We start from the raw sequence: 7,704 nt of genomic DNA, 5'->3' as shown, positions 1-7,704 counted from the left end.
CCTCATATGCTATCAGCTGTCCATCGAAGCGACCCTTGCTACGGGGTGTGCGCCCACCGAAAACACAGGTCAGGCATAAAGTTTGGAAAAGAGAGGTGGTGCTAAAACAAAAACAAAACACCTGCTAAAAACAAAACACCGTTTCATCTCCCGGCTCCAACCCGTGCCGGGGAGAGCGCGGCCCCGGAGACTCCTGCCTTTAATGAGCTTCCCAATCAGCTCGCGAGGGAAAGGCGCGCTCCCTCCCTCGCCCAGCCTGCGTCCTCGCCCTGCCCGCTCCGCTCATCCCTCCCCTTCTCCATTTGCCTTCCGTTCCCTCCCCGGCAGGGCGCAGCGCAGGCAGAGGCAGGACCGGCTTCCCCGCCCGCCGGTCCCAAACCCCGCCGAGGGAGCCGCAGAGCGGAGGACCCGCCGAAGCGGGGACAGGGAAGCGGGACCCCCGGGGGCGTCACCGTCCGGGAGGGAGGGCGCACGCAGCAGCCGCGCGCGGGCAGCGGCCACCGGCACCGGACCGAGCGCACAGCCTCGCCCCGTTCAACAAAGGCAGCCCGGGCGCGTGCGGCGTTCGCAACTCCAAGTAAGTGGGGAGCCGCGCGGTTCTCCGCGGCAGCCCCGGGCCGCGCGCCTTGACCGTCGCCCGCTTGCGCGGGCGCCGGCCGCCGCCGGCGCGGGGAGCGGGGAGAGGCTGCCCGGCGTCTTGGCTGGGGGAGGGGGGGCTGCCTCCAAAACGGATTTGCTCCGGAGGACGCCAGCTGGGGCGCATCCGGGGGGAGCCGGGTCTGGGAGTCCGGGGGCCGTGGGTGAGTGGGAGGAGAGCGGCTTTGGCCGTGGGGTGCGTGCGTCCGGACAGTGTGCCCGCTTCCAGCTGGGGACCGTGCCGGGGCTTCGCGTTCCTGAAACCTGCCTTGGGAGGTGTGTCCGTGGCTGCGAGAGAAGTGAGAGGAAGGGAGGCGCCCGAGCAAGCCGGGCTCGTTTTCCCGGCCTTTCTCCGCTGGCACCTGGGCTGGCCAGCTGCGGGTTCTCCGCTGGCTCTTGTGGGTATGGGCGGGGCTGCTGCTCCCAGCCCGGGGGACCTTTAGAATCTCTCCCCGAGCAGCGACGCTCCTTGTCCTGCCCGCCCGCCCGCCCAGGACCGGCCCTAGAAATGGTCAAGTCCAAAGTTTAGAAGGCACACCTTAGACCCGGCTCTCAGTTGAATGCTGACTTTAATAATAACTGCCTTGTTCACAGGCACTTGAACTTGGTGGTTCACTCCTGTAAAGCGAGGGTGTATTTTATTTTACGAAATTTCCCGGATCCTTACTTTTCGAGTTGATGTTTTCTAATTAACGTTTTGAAAGCAAGAAATGGATTCCACTCCCACTTACCATACAAAACGTAAAACTTGCTCTCTTGAACACACACACACACACACACACACACACACCTTTCTCCTCAACGAAACACACACACACACACACACACACACACACACACACACACACACCTCTATACACATTTTGCTGTTAACTCCTTTCTCTGCTAACAGCTGCTTTGTAAGTTTGGGGATAGGCCAGAAGCATAGCGGTGGCAGGGGATGGGGAGAGGTGGCGGGAGACAGGCGAATGGACGGTGGGCTGGTTGTCAAAGTTCCCCTTTTAGCATCCTTCATCCTGGTAGGCATTTTGCTTTAGCAGCTTGAGAAAGGTGGTGTGCGTGTGCTGGCGTGACTGGCCTGGGAGGAGATTCGGCCACTGTGGAGAAAGGTTTCCAAGTAATAACATCATGAAGCCCCGTCTTGATCCCAGGCCAGCGTGAAGTTGATTCAACAGCAGAGCCCGCTTAGCCTAATTGATAGGTGGAGATATTACGAGGTATGGGTAGGGAAACAAAAGAAGGGTCTCCCAACACAGAAAATAAAGCACGTCTTTTCCATCGCCCTTGCATATGTTTGTAAGTAAATTATACACTTTAAAGCCCAAAGCCTTAAAAAACACTTGCAGTCCCGTGAAGTTCAAAGGAAATAAGAGGGGATGTCGCTTTCCCCCCCTTTTTGTGATATAAGCTACCTTAGAACGGCCATGCTCGTACTCTCTGGTTGAAACTAGAGGATGAGATTTTTTTTTCTTATTTTATCTTAAAAACCACCCTTTTATTTTAACGTCTTACTAAATATTTTAATAGCCACCGTGATTCTGTGCTATAAGCAACTTCCGCGCTGTGAGTTCTCTAACTGTACCTTACATCTTCGGAAGGCCAGCTTTCCTCCCCTACTGTTTCCGCACCGCCTCTAGGACAGTTTTCGTGTCATCAGTGAAATCTATGAGGAACACCCTCCCCCGAAGCCGTAGGGGGCCATAAGGTGCTCTGTTTCAGCTGGTCACTTGTGGAGACAAGCGCCTTGCATTTAGGAAGCCAGAGCTGTGTTAATGACCAGTCAACATCCCGTTACCGTATAACTCGTATTACCTGACATTTAAATGAGGTATTATAGCGAATGAGCATGATTTAACGGTATGTAGAGTATAACATCTATATCACATAATAATACATGGTTCTGTGGGTCTCTAGACCTCTTTCCATGATATTTGGAGTAATAAATTTACAAATTTATTGACAACTTCCACATACCTTATTTGGTCTTTACATACAGCAGGATACTTTTTTTTTTTTTTTTTTTTGGAGCACGCAAGTGGGGGAAAGGCAGAGAGGTCACAGAGGATCGGAAGCGGGCTCTGTGCAGACAGGCTGACAGCAGTGAGCCCCCTGTGGGGCTTGAACTCAGGAACCGTGAGATCATGACCTGAGCTGAAGTCTGAGGCACTAGGGCAACCAAATGAACCACCCCCCACAGGTGCCCCCATACTTTTCTTTTTTTTTAATGCATTTTTTTCTCACTCTAGTAAAGCCAATGGCCTTGTTTGAATTTTCATGAAACTTGATCATTGGAAATAACCTGAGAGAAATAAGGTCCCCAAATAGTGTAATCGCTCTCATCACGAAGATCAGTCTTAGAAATGAAATGGTTTAAATGTTTTTCTTTTCCTTTGAAGATACTCTTGCTTTCTCATTTAAGTGACTTCTCACATGGATTCTGATCCCAGTTCTGTTTGACGTGTGGTTTGTTTTTTTTTTTTTTTTTTCTGTTACTCTTGAAAATTTTCTCAGGAGACTGAGTTTAGTTGACCTGCTCAACATGGCATGTGTGGTAAGCTAACGGCTGATTGAGGTCCAGAAGTCAGAATTCAGGTTCTCCAAACGCTCATGTATTTAATACGGTGGCCTAGGGGTAAGGGGAGATGTCCTTGACTTCTCTCCTGAAGGTAATGTCCAAATTGAGAGCACCCAAGGGGCCCAGAGAGCAAGCTTGGTCTACACCTGAGCACAGCTCATAGCTTTTTCTGGAGCCTCGGCAGAGTCCAGGCTCTCCAATGATGCTGTTCCGTTGCTGGAAGGCTGAACGAGGCTTCTCGAAAAAGTTAAGGAATATTTTCTCCTTTGACTACACTTCTAATGAATCATCAGAAGAATTTTTGTCTTCTCTTGGCACAAGGCCATGCCATTGCCCTGAGGTAAAATAATATGCAGATATGGATCGTCTCTTTGGGAGCTTTGCCGGCTTTTTTCTCTCCAGAGTCAACTAGCCTGAGCAGAATTTGGACCACAGCCTTACTTTGGAAAGTTGTTTTTCATTCTTGATGTTTATGGCCAATTCAAGTTTCCATCCTTCGAGCCATTTTTCCAGGCACCTCATGCCATTCTTGTATGTGGCATAGTTTTTGCAGTGTCATACGATCTTTCTAGAATGTCAAACATAACAAGCCTTTTGTTTCAGTTTTAGTATTTGGTTAAAAAAAAAGTTAAAATTCCTGTGGTTTAAAAGAGTAGCTATAATGTAACATTATCAGAGGGTATTATATATATTTATGGTAACATGTGGATTTGATTATGTAGCTCACATTTACCACAGATCCCATTCATTTTTTTTTTTTTTTTTATGAGAGAGACAGCATGAGTGAGGGAGGGCAGAGAGAGGGAGACAGAGGATCCGAAGTGGGCTCCACGCTAACAGCAGAGTCCAATGTGGGGCTTGAACTCACCAACATGAGACCTGAGCTGAAGTGGTCAGACGCTTAACCTACTGAGCCACGCAGGCACCCCCACGAGTCCCATTCTTAAGGGTAGGCAAGAAATACAGGGAAGAGTTCATGCCTGAGATATTTTGAGAAATAAAATGTAATTTCTTCTACTGGGATTTATTAACCATTTCTTCATGGTGGGTTTGGGTAAAGTGACATCTTAAAAAAAAAAAAAGCCTCCTAATGTGTTTCCTGAAAGCAGAATTCTTAGATTCCTAAACTTCATACTTAGTAAAAAAAAAAAAAAAAAAAAAATTGTATATTAATCTTAAAAAAAGTGAGTCCTAGTAACTGACACTGTGCTCTCAATTCTAAGAACTGTGTTTACCACAAACCGAAATGTTACTTAGGAGACAGACAGAATGCTGTATTCCTAACCTGTTGCTTCCACGGCTTCCAACTTTAGCCCTTCCCCTTCCCGCCCCCCTCTGGCTCTCACTTCTCCTTCTTTTCTCCTTTTCTCCTTTTTTTCTCCTTTTCTCCTTTTTTTTCTCCTTTTCATTGATCCTGTTGTCCTCCTTCCCATGCAACAAGCCCCACGATGTCTTGCTCAGTTCCTCGGCCGTGTCTGCGGTGGCATATACCCATTCATGTACCTGTGGATCCGGAAGGGTGGCCCGTATCTAGGGATGCATGGAAAAGCTGGAGGAAATGTTTACGGTTTTCTGATCTGGTTCCCTCCACATTGTTCTCGGGGCCAGTGTGCTTTCTGGGCGCTTTCCGTTTTGACTAAGACCCTGGCTGGGATCCGCGTGTGCTTTTGTCACTGCTCACTAGCAGAGGTGTTGGCTTCATTCTCCTCTCGGCTTCTCCACTTCTGCGGAGCGAGGATTCCTCGATTCCTCGCCTCCCTCCGCCCGGGTCCTGCCTCAGTCATGCAGGGTTGACTCGCTCCTCTGGCGAGTCAGTTTAACTGTAATAAACAACGTTTTTATTTTTATTTTTATTATTTTTTTCAACGTTTATTTATTTTTGGGACAGAGAGAGACAGAGCATGAACGGGGGAGGGGCAGAGAGAGAGAGGGAGACACAGAATCGGAAACAGGCTCCAGGCTCTGAGCCATCAGCCCAGAGCCTGACGCGGGGCTCGAACTCACGGACCGCGAGATCGTGACCTGGCTGAAGTCGGACGCTTAACCGACTGCGCCACCCAGGCGCCCCTAAACAACGTTTTTATATACAGGCTGGATGCCTAATACCGTGCTAGACAACGTAAAATAAACACCACGCAGAGGTTCTTTTTTTTTTCTTTATTTTTTTATGTTTATTTTTTGAGAGGGAGAGCATGAGCAGGGAGGGGCAGAAAGAGAGGGAGACAGAGGATCTGAAGCAGGTTTTGCATTAGCAGACTGACCTCGGTAACCCCGATGTGGGGCAGGAACGCACAAACCGAACCTGAGATCGTGACCTGAGCTGAAGCCAGAGGCTCTACTGGCTGAGTCACCCAGGCGTCCCTCCAGAGTTGCTTTTCTTTAGGGCTTACAGTTTTACAATTCCAAACGCTTTGTGCATGGAAATCATGGTAATTGATGAAATCCTTTATTACAAATTCGCTTAAAAGAGATGTCAAACAGTGAAAATCCATTATGTCCCCCCCCCCCCCCGCCCGCCACCCCCCAACTCCACATCTCTGAGAAAAACACTTTACAAGTCACAGGTCATTTCATCCAACAAATGGCTTTTTACATTTCTTGCTTTTCCTTAGCGTTGCAGCAACATTGCTTACCCGCACTGCCTCCTTATGATTCTCTTTTACAGAACCTCCTTGGCATATTACCTTAATTTTTTCCCCAACTTCCTTGGCCACTCCTCTCAGGTTTGGTTTTGTGTTGTTTACTTCTTTGCCCCTCAGCTTCCAAATGTGGACATTCTTTTGGAAATATTCAGGTACCTCCCAACCACCCCCCCCTTCCTCCAAATGCTTCAGTATTGATCATGACCCTTTGAGTTTCTCTTCCAGTTTTCATGAGAAAAGTCTCAAATCTCTCCATTCTCTATTGAGTTTTGGTGTCACGTTTAAAAAAAATTTTTTTTAATTTTTTTTTTCAACGTTTATTTATTTTTGCGACAGAGAGAGACAGAGCATGAACGGGGGAGGGGCAGAGAGAGAGGGAGACACAGAATCGGAAACAGGCTCCAGGCTCTGAGCCATCAGCCCAGAGCCTGACGCGGGGCTCGAACTCACGGACCGCGAGATCGTGACCTGGCTGAAGTCGGACGCTTAACCGACTGCGCCACCCAGGCGCCCCTAAAAAAATTTTTTTTTAAATGAACACTGTAGGGGATGCTTTGAACACAACCCTACTTGGGGAAAGAGATTGAAGTAAAGGACTTACTGTTATTTTATTCTTAACACTAACAGACTTCCATAGATATTGATGGTCCTATTATATGTCAGGGTTATATAGTTATGTAGGTTTCGAACAGCTTATGGGCTACTCAGTGTATGTATTAATATCCTTAGAATTAGTACACAACACAAGTTAGAGTAAGATATGTACCACAAATTACTACAACGCAAGTTAGAGTAAGATAATGGACATACAAAATTTTTGTCCTGGACAGTTCCAGCAACAAAGTGATTTAAAAAACAAAAACAAAACCCATTTTCTTAAGAGGGAAGTGTAACTCACAAAAGACTAAATGGAGAAGGTGATAATATTTATTTCGAAAGCATCGCCGTCTTTTGGTTACTTTAATGTCATTTATCCTGGAAGAGAAATTGAACTCCCGATTCCTTTGTGTTTTCATTTCACATTTGCCACATGATAAGTAGAGAAGAAAGGAAGTGACTGAAAGTGACATCTTAGAATTCAGTCTGAGTTATTTAGAATAAAAATACTATTAAAGATTTGACGCATCACCCTAGATATTCTCCTTAGGAAAACTTATACCAGACATGAGATGACGGTCCTTCAGTGGAAATATACACATGGAGGAAAAGAGAGCAAATCCTCTAACTCTGGCTGTGGAATTTTGAGTTTGGACGTCAAAGGCGCCCAGGGAAGGTTTCGAAGGCAAATCTGCCCTCTAGGTGGAGCTCTGCTTTTCCCCTGCTCTATCTTCCACCTCTTCATCACCCCTTCCAGTGACTTGCCTTTCGCAGCAGGGTTGGCCCTGAAAGAGCTCTTCCTTTCTCTATCATAATTACTCACCGTTACCACCAGCGCCACCCCACCCACACCATGCACCCTTGAAGGCTGGGACTCTCATTCATCTCCAGAACCCTACAGTATCTAGCACAGGACCATTGAAAATGACCAATACCGTCTGGCAAAGGGGTGAGGCAATGAACAAATGACTCTGAATACCATTCTCTGTGCCTCTCCTGCTCCGGTCACCTCGACGATCCGTCCTCTATGTGCGATCCCTCTAAACATCACCTGGTAACAATTTCCTATTTAAAGCCGAGCGCCTGCATTCTCAGCCCCAAACTGCTACAAGAAGCCTCTCCATCTCTCATTTCTTTACCTCCTTCATTCTAAAAGTCAAATAAGCCTTCTAGTTCTCTGGAGTGTCTTCCTAATCCTACTTCTCCTCGTCCACTTTATGCCCAAACCTCGCATGGTATCTGACTCAGAGCTAC

The 7,704-nt window shown here is 47.7% G+C and overlaps 1 protein-coding gene across 1 annotated transcript in view; it reads left to right on the top strand.

Annotated features, from left to right (window-relative positions):
• The first annotated feature begins 290 nt into the window (after positions 1-290).
• Positions 291-7,704, top strand: part of PTN (pleiotrophin) — a 101,848-nt gene continuing 94,434 nt past the window's right edge. Inside the window, exon 1 of the mRNA XM_023250600.2 lies at positions 291-577. The gene's annotated coding sequence lies outside the window, so the exon portion shown is untranslated. The remainder of the gene's footprint in view (positions 578-7,704) is intronic.

Source organism: Felis catus, chromosome A2 (genome assembly GCF_018350175.1).
Source record: "Felis catus isolate Fca126 chromosome A2, F.catus_Fca126_mat1.0, whole genome shotgun sequence".
Lineage (NCBI taxonomy): Eukaryota > Metazoa > Chordata > Mammalia > Carnivora > Felidae > Felis > Felis catus.
Note: the sequence above shows the minus strand (reverse complement) of the source record. Positions and strands in the feature narration are given on the sequence as shown.